The sequence below is a fragment of the Schistocerca nitens genome, chromosome 6, assembly GCF_023898315.1.
Source record: "Schistocerca nitens isolate TAMUIC-IGC-003100 chromosome 6, iqSchNite1.1, whole genome shotgun sequence".
Classification (NCBI taxonomy): domain Eukaryota; kingdom Metazoa; phylum Arthropoda; class Insecta; order Orthoptera; family Acrididae; genus Schistocerca; species Schistocerca nitens.
Window position 1 is genome coordinate 201,329,222 of NC_064619.1, and position 20,177 is coordinate 201,349,398.

Consider the following 20,177-nt stretch of genomic DNA (forward strand, 5'->3'; position numbering starts at 1 on the left):
ACATCACGACGGTAAATGCCAAACGACGCCTCACTTGGAGTAACGAGCGTAAACATTGGACGATTGTCCAGTGGAAAAAACGTTGTGTGGAGTGAGGAATCACGGTACACAACGTGGCGATGCGATGGCAGGATGTGGGTTTGGCGAATGGCCGGTGAACGTCATCTGCCAGCGTGTGTAGTGCCAACAGTAAAATTCCGAGGCGGTGTTATGGTGTGGTTATGTTTTTCATTAAGGGGGCTTGCACTCCATTTTGTTTTGCGTGGCACTATCACAGCACATGACTACATTGACGTTTTAAGCACCTTCGTGCTTCCCACTGTTGAAGAGCAATTCGGGGATGGCGATTGCATCTTTCAACACGATCGAGCACCTGTTCATAATGCACGGGCTGTGGCGTAGTGGTTACACGACAATAACATTCCTGTAATGGACTGGCCTGCACAGAGTCCTGACCTGAATCCTATAGAACACATTCGCGATGTTTTGGAACGCCGACTTCGTGCCACGCCTCACCGACCGACATCGATACCTCTCCTCAGTGCAGCACTCCGTGAAGAATGGGCTGCCATTCCCAAGAAAGCTTCCAGCACCTGATTGAACGTATGCCTGCGAGGTGGAAGTTGTCATCAATGCTAAGGGTGGGCCAACACCATACTGAATTCCAGCATTACTAATGGAGAGCGCCACGAACTTTTACGTCATTTTCAGCCAATGTCCGGATACTTTTGATCACATAGTGTATATCTGTATCTTAAAAATACGATGGTCCACAGATCTGTAACTCTACGAATGACAAAGGTTTCTAGAGCACAAATCAAGTTTTTTAATATATGAGGTTGGTGTGTAAGTTCGTAGCGTTTAATAAACACACAACAGAGACTCAAGTCATCAGTAATATAATCTCCTTCCCTATTTACATCAGTCTGCCAACGCTGGGGTAACTTCTCGATTCGGCGACAGTAGAAACCACGTTGTTTTGAGACGAAGAAAGCACCCAGCCATGTGCGGAGCGGATTTTCGTCCGGAAAGGAAGTTCCTTGAGGGCTGCTCGATAGAGAGCGGAAATGGTGAAAATCTGTTGGCGCCCAACACGTGTATAGTGCTTTTTGTCAGTCTAGCAGAATGCGGGGCGGGCTCATCGTGGAGTAGCATCGCTTTACACAGTCTTCCTGGTCGTTGTTCTTGGATGGCATCTGCAAGACATCCCAGCTGTTGACAAATGTCGGCAGTGATGGTTATACCATTGCTGTTCCATCACATGCATAACATTTTTCGGTTGTGCGTAGATGTTTGTACGTGGAACTGCTGCTTGGTATGGGCTCAACTATTCCTTTCTTATCCTTATGGTAGCGTAAAGACACCATTCCTCGTTAGCAGTAAATATACCGGATAGGAACGGTCGGCCCTAGTCGCGAGCCAGATGACAGCAAGCATAGATGCACATTCAGCCACCCTCTGATTTTCATGATTTTGGCTTAGAGTATGCAGTACCCACTTGGTATAGTGCATCATGACAGATACTCTGCTTCTGGCCCTTAATCACGTGACTGAGCTGTTGCTTTCAAACCTTAACATGACAGATAGGGGTGTGCGCAGTCTGTATCGTCTAAGACAGTGGTCGTCACACTTTTTTGCTCCAGAGCCAATACTGAATGTGGGGTGGTACCTCGGGTCGCATATGTACCGATATTCTTACGGATTAGTAACCTACATGAATTAGTGCGTTACGTGGTCCTAATAGACTAGCTATAACTAAGAGCCCGATATGCTGGCCATTGGTCCCCAAGTACTGATCGTTGAATGTCGACATTATTCCGAAGTTCGCGTGTCGAGTATCCTCTTGATTGTTGTCACTCTAAGCGACCCCGATGTTGTGACACTGTAATTGCCTGAAGAAGTGTTGTTGTGTTGTCTATGAGAGCGGATGATTAACTGATCACAAATGTTTACTACATGTTCTGAATGTTACTTTTCTTCTATTCATTGTACTTGCGTTACAACAGCCTTAATTTTATTTCATATTATTTACAACAAATGAGTAGCGCAGTTACTTTTGTATCAAAATTTATACCAGCTGATCGGTACACGTCGCGCAAACCTGTGAGTTGCCGGTACTGGACGACAAACAATAAAACATTCCCCTTCTCATATCCTCTAACACTGCAGTGGCCGCTCTACTTATCCTTCTGCCCAAGTGGTCAACTTTACTTAACTCACGCCCGAATGTATCCAACGGCAATTAAAATTCAACATTTTTTAGAATGTCACTGTTCCTGTAGGGTTTTTATTTTCCCTGAGCAGGCAAGCTACACTCTTAAGACTCTCTTAACGTTAGATGGCGTTTTTGGATTCGGCCGTAGTTGCTAGACGCATATTACTATAAAATAAAGTACGGCTGAGAACCACGGACTGCACATATATTACTTCCGGCCGCAGTTTGACGACCACTGGTCTAATAAAATGAACACACTTCGTACGCCGCTACAGCTGAGTAGACATAAAACCGAAGCATAAAGGCACTCTCCACGTATGCATGTCTTACTAAAAATGCAGTTGACTACACACAGTTGGTAAAATGCACACAAATGATAAAAAGCACAGAGTTAAACAGTATCGTCCGTACATGCCGATGGCGAACACGATTCGCTGCCGGCAGAATGTGTTTTCTATTATCTGTGTACATTTTACCAACTGTGTGTATTTATTCAACGGTATATTTCTCAACACATGTGTAGGTGGGAGTGCACTGCGATCGCGGCGTACGAAGTTTGTTCATTTTCAGCCATACCGAGCGCCCCACAACACAGCAGGTGCACCTTGCAAATCTGGTGTAAGAGGATGTTTGATGCTGCAGAGTCGTGAGAAAGAAGGGCGCACGAGGCGCACTTGGCTCGTCTCGGCGCGGCGCGCGCGGGACGTATCGACGTGTGGTGGTGTGTCCGTGGGCGCGCAATAGCGGCCGCGTTGGGAAGGCCGCCAGCGGCAACGCTAGGCCCCCCGGCACCGCTGAAGGCGCCAGCGCGCTCCAGCGCTCCCCTCGTCGCGCCTCACCGCGTCCATTTCACCTTCGCAAAAATTTCCCCTCTCTGATGTGTAGTTCCGCAACCACCACCATCACTGTTCCCCGTGAGAAGGCACCGTACTGAAACTGACTGGCAGCCTCTCATCAGCGACAGTTGTATCTGGGCTACAGCTACGTTCGCGACGCAGATTTTAAGTCTGGCGACATACGACAACAACGCGATAATGCAGAGTTGCAGTTCGGACATCACGACGCACCGTGGAAGAGAGTGGCTTGTCGCCCGTATACATCGGCAGCCGAGGCCAGTAGCGACAACACTGCTTAGCAATCTGACAGCGACGCGGTTCGCTGCAGAGTACCATTCCCGATACAGCAGAATAGCCTCGGAAGTTGTCGGAATGGTACGACGAACTATTTCCCTACCACATGGCGTGGTCAGGTTCGGCGTGAAATCCAAGTCGACAGCGGTGGTGTTTCAGACCCCCTGCTTGCGAGAAAATGACAGTCTCTTCTCTGAGTTGCGGTCGAGACGAGTCACTCAGTTTCCCAGTCAGCCCGGACACGTTTCCTGCCCCAGCGGAGCAGCGACGGCAGAGCGAGAGGCGGTGTGGCGTGGCGCGGCGCACACCTGTGGACACGACGGCGCGCTTACCTCTCGGTGCCTGTCTGAGGAGAGCGTCGCCATGGCCGCCGGCCGACAAGAAAGCCGCTCCGGCACTCCCGGCAGAGCGCGACGTGCGCTCCGCGGACCCGCCGCCGGCGCCGCGCCTGCGCCACGCTGGCGATCAATACGCACGCAGGCCAGCCGCCGTCAACGGAGGGCAGATAAACCGCTGGCTGAGGAGGCGCACGCCGCCGTCGACGGCCACCCGCAGCACCGGCTGCTCGCGCCGCCGTGCCTAGGGCTCTTCACAAGGAACGCGCTCGGCTGGACAGTAACCATAAAGTCTACGAGTCTCTGTATGCCCATCTTTATACAGATGGTTGCAGGACCTCGGCTTTTCAGTATAGAATGTCGGATCAAAACATCTATCACCCGCCTAAATTTCCAATTGTTATTATGTTTGAGTAACTAGTTTCGCAGCAACATTACGCCATCTCTAGGCCCCCTGACCGGCGTGTAGGAGGATTCTTACCTCCAATCTCTCCCATCTCTAAGCTTTGTCTAGTCTCTCTCATTAAACGCAGCCTAAAATGTCTTATGCGAAGCAATCCCTTACTGGACATGCGACATATTTTGTAGTGAAATCCATACGTGTCTGTATGATGTTCGGCAATTATCTTCACTGTCATCCTACTCTGTAGGAATCAGCATGTGTTTCGAAAAAGACGGTCGTGTGAAACCCAGCTCGCTCTATTCGTCCACGAGACTCAGAGGGCCATAGACACGGGTTCACAGGTAGATGCCGTTTCTTGACTTCCGCAAGGCGTTCGATACAGTTCCCCACAGTCATTTAATGAACAAAGTAAGAGCATATGGACTATCAGACCAATTATGTGATTGGATTGAAGAGTTCCTAGATAACAGAACGCAGCATGTCATTCTCAATGGAGAGAAGTCTTCCGAAGTAAGAGTGACTTCAGGTGTGCCGCAGGGGAGTGTCGTAGGACCGTTGCTATTCACAATATACATAAATGACCTTGTGGATAACATCGGAAGTTCACTGAGGCTTTTTGCGGATGATGCTGTGGTATATCGAGAGGTTGTAACAATGGAAAATTGTACCGAAATGCAGGAGGATCTGCAGCGAATTGCGGTGGTCTAGCGGTTCTGGCGCTGCAGTCCGGAACCGCGGGACTGCTACGGTCGCAGGTTCGAATCCTGCCTCGGGCATGGGTGTGTGTGATGTCCTTAGGTTAGTTAGGTTTAAGTAGTTCTAAGTTCTAGGGGACTTATGACCTAAGATGTTGAGTCCCATAGTGCTCAGAGCCATTTTGCAGCGAATTGACGCATGGTGCAGGGAATGGCAATTGAATCTCAATGTAGACAAGTATAATGTGCTGCGAATACGTAGAAAGAAAGAGCCCTTATCATTTAGCTACAATATAGCAGGTCAGCAACTGCAAGCAGTTAATGCCATAAATTATCCGGTAGTACGCATTAGGAATGATTTAAAATGGAACGATCATATAAAGTTGATCGTCGGTAAAGCAGATGCCAGACAGATTCATTGGAAGAATCCTAAAGAAGTGCAATCCGAAAACAAAGGAAGTAGGTTACAGTACGCTTGTTCGCCCGCTGCTTGCATACTGCTCAGCGATGTGGGATCCGTACCAGATAGGGTTGATAGAAGAGATAGAGAAGTTCCAACGGAGAGCAGCGCGCTTCGTTACAGGATCATTTAGTAATCGCGAAAGTGTAACGGATATGATAGATAAACTTCAGTGGAAGACTCTGCAGGAGAGACGCTCAGTAGCTCGGTACGGGCTTTTGTTGAAGTTTCGAGAACATACCTTCACCGAAGAGTCAAGCAGTATACTGCTCCCTCCTACGTATATCTCGCGAAGAGACCATGATGCTCCCTCCTACGTATATCTCGCGAAGAGACCATGAGGATAAAATCAGAGAGATTAGAGCCCACACAGAGGCATACCGACAATCCTTCTTTCCACGAACAATACGAGACTGGAATAGAAGGGAGAACCGATAGAGGTACTCAAGGTACCCTCCGCCACACACCGTCAGGTGGCTTACGGAGTACGGATGTAGATGTAGAGTGTATTTCATAGAAACACCTGCGCAACAGCTTCCGCTGAACACATCCCTTGCAGTCAAATATACTTCAACCGAAATTTTTGTTGAGTCCGCGTACCTCATAAGAACAACTACGACCAGATATACACTCCTGGAAATTGAAATAAGAACACCGTGAATTCATTGTCCCAGGAAGGGGAAACTTTATTGACACATTCCTGGGGTCAGATACATCACATGATCACACTGACAGAACCACAGGCACATAGACACAGGCAACAGAGCATGCACAATGTCGGCACTAGTACAGTGTATATCCACCTTTCGCAGCAATGCAGGCTGCTATTCTCCCATGGAGACGATCGTAGAGATGCTGGATGTAGTCCTGTGGAACGGCTTGCCATGCCATTTCCACCTGGCGCCTCAGTTGGACCAGCGTTCGTGCTGGATGTGCAGACCGCGTGAGACGACGCTTCATCCAGTCCCAAACATGCTCAATGGGGGACAGATCCGGAGATCTTGCTGGCCAGGGTAGTTGACGTACACCTTCTAGAGCACGTTGGGTGGCACGGGATACATGCGGACGTGCATTGTCCTGTTGGAACAGCAAGTTCCCTTGCCGGTCTAGGAATGGTAGAACGATGGGTTCGATGACGGTTTGGATGTACCGTGCACTATTCAGTGTCCCCTCGACGATCACCAGTGGTGTACGGCCAGTGTAGGAGATCGCTCCCCACACCATGATGCCGGGTGTTGGCCCTGTGTGCCTCGGTCGTATGCAGTCCTGATTGTGGCGCTCACCTGCACGGCGCCAAACACGCATACGACCATCATTGGCACCAAGGCAGAAGCGACTCTCATCGCTGAAGACGACACGTCTCCATTCGTCCCTCCATTCACGCCTGTCGCGACACCACTGGAGGCGGGCTGCACGATGTTGGGGCGTGAGCGGAAGACGGCCTAACGGTGTGCGGGACCGTAGCCCAGCTTCATGGAGACGGTTGCGAATGGTCCTCGCCGATACCCCAGGAGCAACAGTGTCCCTAATTTGCTGGGAAGTGGCGGTGCGGTCCCCTACGGCACTGCGTAGGATCCTACGGTCTTGGCGTGCATCCGTGCGTCGCTGCGGTCCGGTCCCAGGTCGACGGGCACGTGCACCTTCCGCCGACCACTGGCGACAACATCGATGTACTGTGGAGACCTCACGCCCCACGTGTTGAGCAATTCGGCGGTACGTCCACCCGGCCTCCCGCATGCCCACTATACGCCCTCGCTCAAAGTCCGTCAACTGCACATACGGTTCACGTCCACGCTGTCGCGGCATGCTACCAGTGTTAAAGACTGCGATGGAACTCCGTATGCCACGGCAAACTGGCTGACACTGACGGCGGCGGTGCACAAATGCTGCGCAGCTAGCGCCATTCGACGGCCAACACCACGGTTCCTGGTGTGTCCGCTGTGCCGTGCGTGTGATCATTGCTTGTACAGCCCTCTCGCAGTGTCCGGAGCAAGTATGGTGGGTCTGACACACCGGTGTCAATGTGTTCTTTTTTCCATTTCCATGAGTGTATATGTTGTACTCAATGTCCCGTCGAGACTGAGATTACTGTGGGTGACATTTTAGCAAAGTCGAACGAAAATTAGAAAATAGCCGGTAGCAATTTTGATAAATGATCATCCTACACGTCGGTCAGGGGGCTTGAAAGATGGCGTAATGTAGCGCCGAAACTGGTTGCTCAACTAAAACAAATGGAAATTCAGACCGCTGTTGGTGTTTTGATTCGACATTCTAGAAAGTCTACGATCGCCGATACGTGCCATATCCACAAGCGTACCAAGGACTCAAATATTTTCGTATTTAGTTTGTATTAAATGATACGAAAACCTGTCTAAGGTGTTGTACGGCCACATTTCCCATGAACTTCAAATTCTCATCGAGTATTGATTAGTGGTCAATGGGATGAAATTGAAAGTGCTGAAAAAAATATCCCACGTTCTGAGAGGCTGTATTATGGACCACGACAATCAAAGAGATCAGATAAACATATGCTCTAAAATTCATTCCTTAAGAACCAAGAGCATTTGCTCATCTTTCCTACTGTCAAACACAGCTCTTCTACTACAAGCTCTTTGCTATTACGAAAGACCTTCGGAATACATAGAACATGGCTGAACGCTTTGAGTTATTTTGAACATCACAGGTTGGTGCATGAGCTCGTAGCGTTTTTGTTTCGCATGTTGGTATTTCGGTTGCTATGGGTTTCTCTATCGACTAACTTTTTATTTGTAGTCCACTGTCGCTATCTGAGTTTACATACTGTCATTCGGAGGTAGAGTGGAGCTGTGGACGCTATAAAATGGGGTGCCCAGTGGAGAAATTGGACGTAATCTTCTATTTGAGTTCAATACAGGGGTGGCAGCAGCGGATGCAGCCAGAAACATTTTCGCCGTGTATGGGAATGATGCCATAGGCCAGCACGGGTTTCTAGTTTTAACTAGGATAGTTTTGACATCAGTGACTCCACATTCAGGAAGACCTTCAGGGTTTGCTGAAGATCGTTTAAACGCTTTAATCCACAATGATCCACATCAGTGTACTCGAGAACTGGCACACGTGATGAACTGTGATCGTTCCACCATCGGCCGACATTTGCAAGCAAAGGGGAAGGGTCAAAAAGCAGGAAAAGAAAGGAATGATTGAGCCCAAACACAGCAGCAACGCCCTTTACAAAGACCTGCGCGCACCCTCAAGAGATGATATGTATCTCGTGGAAAAGTGACAGTGTAGTGTACTAGGAGTTGCATCTCCGAGGTGTAACATCACTGCTGACGTTTATTGTCAACAACTAAGACGTCTTGCAGACGTAATCCAAGAACAATGATCAGGAAGACTGCACGGAGTGATGCTAGTCCACGATAACGCCCACCTGCATTCTGCTCTGCTGACAGGAAACACTATACAGGAGTTGAGTGGGGCAGTCATTCCGCGCCCTCCTGATTCATCTGATTCTGCGCCCTCAAGATTTTCACTTTTTCCGCTCTTTTTCGAACTTCCTTTTCGGATGAAAATGCGCTCCGAACATTGTCTCAACGAGTTCTTCGCCTCAAAACCCACGTGATTTCTAGTCACGGAATCGAAAAGTTAGCCCAGCGTTACTAAAGTCTCTGTTATATGTATCTGTTGTGTTTATTAAACTTATGGAAAAACGCCACGAACTTATGCACCAACCCAATAATTTGCTTGCTATTACGTACGACCTTCACTTGTGCTCTATCGTTAAGGACATACTCATTACAACGTCCATACAGCCCGATTCGGCACGTCGTCTTACGGAATCACGCACTCTTTCAAAAACTCAAGTTTGGTCACGGATGTGTTGGCAGATACTAATGACGTGTTCCTGCACTGTTTGTGCATCATTAACCTGTAACTGAGGAGGTGCACATTCATAACATAACTAGGGACGTGGGGTGTTCACAGAACCCTACATAAATACTATACTGAGGTTTCGATTTTTTTCTTAAATTATTTATTATACAATAAACATTGCAGCAATTGAAGAACGAGCAAGAAAAATAAAAATAGCATTCAGATTGTATCAGAACACATACATATCTCAATCACTCTCATACCAGTCCAAATTCCAACACTACAGCACAGTCGTCAAACCTGAATGTTTACATGCATCTGAGACAATAGCCAGGAACGGACTTTCAGACATGGAAAAGATAGAAAAGAAATTCCTCGGAAAGATTCTTGGGCACGGAAAAATATCCAATGAATTTACGTTCCGCCTAAGATCAAATCAAGAACATCAACGATTTGAAAATATCACCACCACAATGAAGAAAAGAAGACTGTCTTTCTACGGAAATATTAAAAGAATGGAATCAGAGAGGCTCGCCAACAAGATTCTTCTCTTCCAGGGACACAGGAAGACCCAAGTTCCATGGGTGAAAGAAGTGCACAGGGATCGCGGCAGAAGAAATTGTGAACAGGCAGATCTTTAGGAAAAAGGTTGCGAAGGTGAGGGATTTCTTCGAGGAGAAAACGAGGAAGAACAGAGTATTCTCGGCAGAAGAGCGTGCACGAGTGAACCAACGTATGAAGGAGTACTGGCGAAAGAGGAAGGAAGGAAGGAAACTTTAGAAAGTGAGGGAAGTTGTGTAATCGTAGCCCATAGATGGCTGTAACGAAAATAAATAAATAATAAACATTGCATCTAGTCTTTTATTAATTCCAAAAAATGTTCAAATGTGTGTGAAATCTTATGGGACTTAACTGCTAAGGTCATCAGTCCCTAAGCTTACACACTACTTAACATACATTATCCTAAGGACAAACACATACACCCATGCCCGAGGGAGGACTCGAACCTCCGCCGGGACCGGCCGCACAGTCCATGACTGCAGCGCCTCAGTTTTATTAGTTCATTTAAGTACAATTTTAATCACTAAGGTACTCGAATAATTATCCGTAACTGATAAATCAAAAACATGCGTGAAATTGTTTCAAATGTTCGTATACATACTATTTTTCAAACTAATCAAACAAAAAAAGCTTTAACCATTTTAAAATTATAGAGAGATATTAATCAAACAAAAAAAGCTTCGACCATTTTAAAATTATAGAGAGATATTAACAGACGAACAACAGACATATTAATACAACTTAAAACAATCATTCATGTCAAAAGTCTAGAGAAAAATCACATTTCAGCACTGAACATTTTCATCACTGGCAGAAGAGTCTGAATTGATATATTTACTGCAAATGTTTTTCATCTGATATACACACACGAACTGGTTACACTTGCAAAGAGGCATTTCTTGGACAAACTGTGCATCTTCCTGATGCGCGTTTATTACTTTGAACTGCTGGAATAAACTCTTCCGTATTTGAGATCTTAGCTGCCTTCAGCCAGATGGATCTTGGTACAGCCGAGTTTGAAGCTCTTTTTAAAACCTGAGGATGGACAAGCTCCTGCCCCACCTGTCTTATAAATTGCCTTCTTTCCACAGCAAAACTGGGGATGTTGCTGTTCATTATAAGTTGAGCATTAATGCAAGCAATATCTACCATCCGAAAGAACACCGCTAATGCTCACAGTTTTGTTGTTCTTCCTACGGTGTATGTTGCACGCAACAGTGTCAACTCCGCCTTTTGTAAGGTTGTAGAAGGTAATGATGTCAGGTTTCTTTCTGTCACCTGTTGTGTCAATACACTTGGAATTTGGATGCATTGTTGACAGCAGAATAACATTTTTACCTTTTTAGGTACGTATGAAAGGCAAGTGATGTCTGCTTTGTAAGCAAAATTTGTACTTGCAGTTTCTCTCCCTTTTATGACAGTCAATTCAGTAGGAAGCTGAGACTTATTTTTTTATCATTGCGCCAACAAGTGTTACCCGCTTTTTCAGTAATTCTTCAGCAAGTAAGATACTAGTGTACCAGTTATCTGTTGTTATATTTCGTCCAGTTCCTTGAATCCCCTCAGTAAGTCTCAAAACGACATCTTTGCCTGAATTACAAACATGGTAAGGCCCTTCAAGCTGTTTTCCCGTATACACTTACATTTGAAATGTATACCAAGCCCTTCCATCACATAATGTCTGTATTTTTATTCCGTATTTAGCAGGTCTGCTAGGAATATGCACCAAAAAGGGGCATTTACTTCTAAAGGGAACCAGTTGTTCATCAATTCTGGTATAACTTCCAAGGCTGTATGCATTTCTGCAGTTTTCGTTGAAGAAGGTGAATACTTCCAGTATTGCAGCCATTTTATCCAATTTCTTACGTCGCCCCGTATCATGAATATTATCAAATCACAAACACCTCGTAAGAAACAAAAATCTGTTCAGTGACGTAGTAGCGTGAAATATTTCTACTCGTAGTCCCTGTGAAGAAGACAGATCCTGTAAATTCATTTTAGCTGCTGTAAAACAACCAGCAATTATAAGCAGTCCAATGAAAGATCGTATTTCTATTACATCTGTTTTCCAGCATCTATTTTTGTTCTTGTAGAAGGCCTCAATGCGATCAATATAAAGGTTGGTGCACTATACTATTGAGCGAATTATTTGCTCATTTTACATCAAAGCATTCTGCAGCAGTATTGCAGTCTTTAGCAATTAGTTTGGTACCAGGAACCTGAGTTACTATATTTTGTTTCCTTGTTCTGATATTATAGGCTTCGGTGTAGTCATCCATTTAGTTACTTTATCCCTAACAAGCATAAACCTATCCGGTGTTGTTGGAAAGGGGGCCGCCGGATCTTCACTAGCATCGTCATCAGATTGATCACTTGCAGTCGCATGATCGCTGTATTCGCACTGTTGTACTTCACTGTCATCCAAATCTTCAATCTATGGAATCTCACAGTCTTCCTCTTCATTAAAAACTTTTAAGACGTTTTTGCTCTCCCTCATATGACATCATGATGTACACTGCTCAACACAGAAAGTCGCACGATTAGGGAGCATTTAAAACTTGTTGTGTACAGTGTTGAGTAGTTTTAAAAACACGAACAATAGTTCCGCAACAATGTGCTTCCCTTTGAACAAAGCTAAAAAGGCGCTCAACAGTTTGAACAACGTGCTTCACTAAATCCCAGTAAACTTAGTACATCTGGGGTGCTGTGAACACCCCACATCCCCAGTTAAAGGTACGGGACTACCGTACACCAAAGATTTCAAATCTCCCCACAACCAAAAATATAAGGGATTAAGGTCGGGGGAACTTGCAAGTGCAAAGATAAAACTAGTCTGAAAAAGCATTTCACGAACGCATCAAAACAGGAACTGTCTTCATTAAAACTAACGTTCGCGCTGCACTTATCCAGAACTATGAATACGATTTACAGTTACAAAACTAAGAGTTATTTACTGCATGCTCTGTATCCATAGACAATAACGGACGAATGTGTTCTAATCTGTTTACTCTCTAGGTTGTTCGTAATAGCAAAGAGCTTGCAGTAGAAGAGATGTTTTGCGATAGCAAAGATGACCAAATGCTCATTGCACTTACAGATATAGATTTTAGAGCCCATGTTCATCAGACTTTATTTCTTTCTTTGGTTAACGCTACCACCTTTCAAAAGACGGAATATTCGTACTTTTGTAACACACTGTATTTCAGAAGGGCATACAAATGGGTAGTACGCAGATAGGGTAAAGCGCAAATATGGCATCGCTAGAAATACCTCTCGGAAGAACGCATATACATTTTTTATGAAAACATTTCAATTTCTTCGGAAATACTGGAAAAATATCGTGTGTCACTATTTTTATTATTTGTTTTAAATCAAGCTGGGCGTTTGCAGAGTATGAGTTGGAACATTATCTCCTCGGTAAATTCCCACTGGACATCAATTCCTGCGTCACTGAACGAATATGGTCATCTAAAACAGTTTCATAGATCGTATCACTTACATTTCCTTTCAGTGTTAACATTGGATCGGGTTAAAACCACGATACGGCCACCTTAACCGTTAAACCACCTCAACATTACGGTAATCCAAATTTTATGGTTGCCCTCGTGTTATACATACATACATACATACATACACAAATACATACATACATACATAACAGACGTACCTTGCAGTGAGGGCACTGTAAAGGTAGATATGCAGATCTATGCTGTGCTCTTTCATTTGTAGGTAATGTACGTTTTGCGAACAGATTTAACGCAACCTTCATCATGAATGTTATAGTTATGAAATTCTCTAACAATTCTCGTCGATGAGGCTTTCTCTAGTCGTTTATTTATTTTAGCGAACTTTCATTGAATTGATCTTTAATTCGAAGCAAAATTCATTTTTAATGTCTTCATTTCTATGATTATAAACTCAGCCCTTCATCCACTATCGTGTCTATCTGACTTTTGCTCATGCTAAATACTACAGCTCTAGATAGCCATCGTACCTTTTTTTCGCAGACACACCAACGAAGCATGCGCCTACAATTTGGTCGCAACAGTCAACCATAATAAGAGATCAACATAACGCAACGAACGCAGGCGTACTGGCAGCTCCCAACACCTGTTAAGGGTCTTCCATTACAGGAGGAAACCGAAATTTAGCATCGGTGCATTGACTAAAGATGATTCCTGTGTGCTGTCGTCATTCTGTCCAACTCCAGTAGCAGTGTCGCCAACACATACGACTTCCACTTTGGCGGAGGCGAGAGCAGCATAGCTACCTAGGAGGTACAATTATTCTTGAGTCCAATGAACGCAAGCTGGCTGACAAGTACTCTACACAAGGCAAGAGAGCTATCTCAGCGACGGAAAGGAAAGCCTGAAAAGATACCCTGGTTTTCCTGTTGTGGCCGTCGCCACTGACATGTTAGCTACAAAAATCCCACGAACTAATTTGATTCATCCAAGCAACACGATTATTCTGGTGGAATGCCGTTATTCGTAAACACCTACAGGCGTCGCTCAGTGTCAGGTGTATCTCTGGTCTTCACAACAAAACACAGCCTGAAACTTCTTACACCCAAAATATCGTTAATAAGACAGTATCTTAGCACCTTAAAAATGCACAATTCATCAAGACGCATCACATGAAGTCTACCATCGTCTTCGGGCAAGACTTTTCCCTTTTTACAGTTACTTCATACCGAGTAACGGTAACATCACTAAAGCAGTGCAAAGTCCTTCAAAACTAACAAATAGAACAGCCAGTAAGAAGTCATGCACCACAGGGAGTCTAATTCGAAGCCGGCACCATGACAAAACGAGTCCAATTAAAACTCATCTGTCATAGCCAGAGCATCATGATATTACTGAGGGTGTTCGAAACAATATTTTTAGTCATCTTTTACATCTGATCTCGTCTTCCTTACCTCATCCAGAAAAAAATATTACGCCTTTATAAACGCAGATTTAAAGATTTCCGTCATACAGAACAACTGAAACTGCTTTAATACTGTGTAGTTCAATCAAATGGACCGTATGGGGCCTTCTCTTCTGCATGAATTTACCTTCCTCTAAGCATTGCTAAATTTGATGTCTTCTATTTGATAAACTTATTTTCTACTATCTCTCATTAAACGCAGCCTACACGTATTATGCGAGGCAACCCCACTGGAAATGCGACATATTTGTCCATTTTGTAGTGAAAGCCTTCGATGGCTATATGATGTTCGTCAGTTAACTTCCCTGCCATCATTAGTCTATTTCAAAGGAACATCTGGGCAGTGGCTTAGTGTATCAAAAGTACCTGGACACCCCCAAAAACATATGCTTTTCATATTAGGTGCATTGTGCTGCTACCTACTGCCAGTTACTCAATATCAGCGGGCTCAGTAGTCATTCGACATCGTGAGAGAGTGGAATAGGCGCTCCGCGGAACTCACGGACTTCGAACGTGGTCATGTGATCGGGTGTCACTTGTGGCATACGTCTAGCACGCGGGATTTCCACACTCCTAAACACCACTAGGTCTACTGTTTCCACTGCGATAGCGGAGTGGAAACGTGAAGGGACACGTACAGCATAAAAGCGTACAGGCCGACCTCGTCTATTGACTGACAGGCCGCCGACAGTTGAAGGTCATAACGTGTAATATGCAGACGTCTATCCAGACCCACACACAGGAATACTGAACTGCATCAGGATCCACTGCAAGTACTATGACAGTTAGGTGAGAGGTGAGAAAACTTTGATTTCATAAGCCACACATCACACCGGTAAAGGCCAAACGACGCCTCACTTGGAGTAAGGAGCGTAAACATTGGACGATTGAACAGTGGAAAAAAGTTGTGTGGAGTGACGAATCACGGTACACAATGTGGCGATCCAATGGCACGGTGTGGGTATGGCGAATGCCCGGTGAACGTCATCTGCCAGCGTGTGTAGTGGCAACAGTGAAATTCGGAGGCGCTGGTGTTATAGTGTGGTGTTTTTAATGGAGGGGGCTTGCACCCCTTGTTGTTTTGCGTGGCACTCTCACAGCACAGGCCTATATTGACGTTTTAAGCACCTTCTTGCTTCCCACTGTTTAAGAGCAATTCGGGGATGGCGACTGCATCTTTCAACACGATCGAGCGCCAATTCATAATGCACGGCCTGTGGCGGAGTGGTTATACGGCAATAACATCCCTATAATGGACTGACCTGAAACTTATAGAACACCTCTGGGATGTTGTGGAACGGCGCCGTGCAGGCCTCACCGACCGACATCGGTATCTCTCCTGAGTGCAGCGCTCTGTGAAGAATGGGCTCCCATTTCCCAGGAAACCTTCCAGCACCTGACTGAACGTATGCCTGCAAAAGTGGAAGCTGTCATCGAGGCAAAGGGTGGGCCAACACCATATTGAATTCCAGCATTACCGACGGTGGGCTCCACGAATTTTCAGCCACGTGTCCGGATACTTTTAATCACATAGTGTACTACCAACGAATTTTTTGTCGAGTTCGCGTGCTTCGTAAGAACAACTACGGTCTGAGATATTTGTTGCAAGTACTCAGTGTAGCGTAGAGGTGGAGATAACCGTCAGCGGGACGCTAGCAAAGCCGAACGAAAATTAGAAAATATCTTGTGGCGACTTCAGTGAATACTGATCCTGACACTTGCCATTCGTCATCTTCCTCGGACATGTTCAAAGTTCATCGATAGTGAAACAATCAAAAGCCTTAGCACACTTTTAGTACATAAAGAAGAAGACTTCGAGGATTCTTTTTGACAACGCTTTGGCTGTGTTTTACACAAAAACGAAAATGGACTCCGAATTGACCGTTGCAACTATGATGTAAGGTCAAGTATCGGATAAACGGACCTGTTCATGTGCGACACATTCGTTCGTTGGTGCATGTGGGATCCGCGTGCTTGTGGAGCACTGCTTCATCTTGAAATGATTGCAGAGTGGTCTCCAGAATGCCATAAATACTGCACGTGTGGCAGCTACATGTATATTCATTTTCAAAGTAAACTAAAAAACAAGAAACCTTTAAGGCATATGTGTTGGTCGACAAACTTGTTTTTCTGAATAGAAGACGATAACCCAATGCACTGGTATTCCAAACAGAGGAACACACCGTTAACTTTTTTCAAAGTTCATTACCGTATTTCCAACATAACATTTATCACGTAAAGAGTAAATAGAGTGAGCACCCACATTTCCCCATGTCCAAAACATGTTCATAAGCAAAAACAGTGCCTGAGATTTGTGGTGGTATGATTGAATTACTGAGAATTTGCATTAAAGTAACTAATCAAAATAAAACATTTACAGATTAAGCCATTTATTTCTAAAAACAATTACAAGTATTAATCATTAAGAAATAATAATACATCAAATCTTAAGTGGACGTTTATAAACATCGTTTGAAGAAAAACATTCATTTACACGAGGGTGCGCTGGTAGGTCATGCCTCAGAATTTATGTAAAAACTTAAAAAGTTTTTACATAAAACACACTTTATTAACATTCTGCGACTGTATTCTTCATGTCTACATATTTATTTCTCAAAACAGTCATCCAGGCGACGAACAGTGTTCTCCCAACGAGAGACCAGTTTGTTGATAACGTCACTGTAGGATGTTTCACTTGGTTGACGGAGTCACAACCTCATCTCTGCTTGCATCGCTTCATCACTACGAACGTGCTGGAAAGTGTTAAGTTTTAGAAACACTCCAAGCTCTGTTACACCCGCTGACGTTAGCACCACAGTTTCCTTGATTACAAGCATGAACAATGGTGTCCATACAATCGGCACAGTAAACATCTTTTATTCTTGTACGGATTTCCATGGGGGGCACTTTTTTGCGGTTATTACTGTTTCTCACGCACTGACATGGTTACGTTACAACTCAAGAGCGCTTTAGCAGCAGAGGGTTGGAGCTTGCGTCAGCGACGCGGGACAGACGACCAAGTAACATGCATGATCCTAACACCTCAACCGATACTGACAGAACAAAATATTCGTAGACATTACTTTTCAGCATGACCTTGTGTACCGAACTGCAGCAGCTTCTTTGCAAGATTCTCTTATTCAATGAATTGTAAGAAATGATGATAACTTTATTAGGTTGCTGCCTCCTCCGCAACTGTAAAATTAGCCGATCATGTGAACTGCATTTACGAAACAACCGCTCCAATCCAATCGACGTGTCCGCACGGGTGATGGCAGGTCAGTTTATTCGAAACTCTTTTTACATGAATCTCAAAACAGAAACAACGTCATCATCCTCTCCCCCAAGGAACGATTTCTTGTCTTATTTCACCCCTCGTCGTTCACCACCCACTTACGTTTTTGTACAAGATGGAGAGTAGCTGAAAGTAGTTATACTCTGTGGACATACACTCTAAGTATAAAAAAACTGATTGTATGGTTTTGAAAAAATTAATAAATTCTTAGGCATTTTTCTTGTTTTCTCTCCAGTGATCGTCGATGATTTCATAACATAGTCAGAGCGACCTGCACACATTGATTGGTCTTCACGTTCTAGTCTAATTTTCTATGCTGAGTCGTCATTTTGTTAATGAACTACTTCCGACTATCGTTGAGGTCACCTGTGCTTGCGTTTTTACAGTAGTTTCACAGAGTTACAGACATCGTCCATTTTGATTAACAGTCTGATTACCCCGTCTGCGGTTGGCTTTATTGTTCCAGTTTTTTCTCTATAGGTCTGGCCATCTACGGTCTCCTAGACATCAATTCTGACAGTTTTTTTCCCTCTCAAGGCGTGGGTTTTTCTCCAGCTGCTCTGTAGTGTTTTAGAATTTTGTTTTGCTACCTGTATTTAGTTCGCTACTAACGAAATGCAGTAGCAGTTTCCTGATAAATTTTAGGTTTGGTTGTTTCCGTTCGTTGAAGTTTGCTCTCAAAAGCAAGAATATTTCGCTTTGTTTTCAAAGATGTGTTGTCGACTACCGCGAGATCTCCAGTACTAGTACATCCAGTCGTGTACCTATTTCTTCTCTTTAAACAATAGTGTACTGCTGTCAGTCGGACTGAGTGAATTTGTCTCCATGAGTATACACTGTATTTGAAACTGTATTCACTTATATATTCGGCATCCCACAGTTGGGATGGCTGTATCTTCTGCATAGCTGAGGGGCTTACGATAACCTTGTCTACTGTAGGAAAATTACCCACATGGGGTGAAGAAAATTGTCGAGACGACATCCCCTTTGGAATAACAACTGTTGTGATATTAGCCCATTTCTCGTCAATTAATAAATAAACGTCCTTACAGAAAACATTCTGATTTTAACGAAGCGCTCTGGGGTCTGTGCAAACTTGATTCGCTACAATTTACCATGAGCATTCTCAATGTGTGAATTGGCCCCAGCAATGGATTTTTTGCTTTAAAAGATGGGTAGGGACGAAACTGTGCGATGTCATCGGTATTTTGTTCCCAGTGGAACAATTACCCAAGTGAAAGAAGAAAACAAATAAGACGTACGGCACAATAATAGGAGAAAGGAAGAACCAGAAGAACGTCAGAAGGACAACAAACACTATGATGGACCACACGGGACAAGAAAATCACAGAGAGACGCAAGAAACGGAGAGGAGATTAAAAACATGAAAGCAGATTACAATGGCTGGCTAATCATGAGAATAAAAAAGAAGCCAGCCACTCTTCAACACATAAAACCTCCACCCTAAAAGCCCTAGGGTGGAGAACACAGAGGGACAAAGGACATGAACTAAAACTCAGATCAAATGATAAAACCCACCCTCACGAATAAAACGTAAAACTAAAGCTCCTGTTGAGGCGTTGTCGCCCAACACCGAAGGTAGGGTGCTGGAAAAGTTAAAAGTCCGCCGCAGAGCGGCTAAAAGTGGGCAGTCCAGCAAGAGGTGGACGATTGCCATCTGGAAGCCACAGTGACACTGATGTGGGTCCTCGTGACGGAGGAGGTAACCATGTGAGAGTCACGTATGGCCAATTCAGAGCCAACAAAGGACAACTGATTCCCTGCGAGAAGCCTGCAGGGAAGACTACCACACATTCACAGTCTCCTTAATGACAGGCAGTTTGTTGTGCATACTGTTATGCCACTATGTCTCCCAAAGCCGAAAAACTTTGCGGCATAAGACAGAACGCAGGTCAGTTTCAGAGAAGCCCCTCTCTCCAGGAGCGGTTTCCGCGTAGCCTGTTTGCCAGCCTGTCAACAAGTTCGTTACCTGCGATTCCGACATGTCCTGGGGTTCGCACAAACACCGCTGAACGACTTAATCGTTCCAGGGCAGAGATGGACTCCTGGATATTCGCTACCAAAGCATGGCGAGGGTAGCATTGGGCAATAGCTTGTAAGCTGCTTAGGGGAGAAGAAACGACTCACCAGAACAGGAGCCGATGTACTGAAGTGCACGAGATATGGCCACAAGCTCTGCAGTGAATACACTGCAGCCAACGGGCAAGAATGCTGTTCAATATGGACACTGTGGACATAGGCGAAGCCAACATTACCATCAGCCATCGAGCCGTCGGTGTAA

The 20,177-nt window shown here is 44.9% G+C and overlaps 1 protein-coding gene across 1 annotated transcript in view; it reads right to left on the bottom strand.

Moving 5' to 3' along the window:
* LOC126263283 (alpha-catulin) overlaps positions 1–20,177 on the bottom strand; it is a 417,508-nt gene that overhangs the window by 304,699 nt on the left and 92,632 nt on the right. The window lies entirely within an intron of this gene.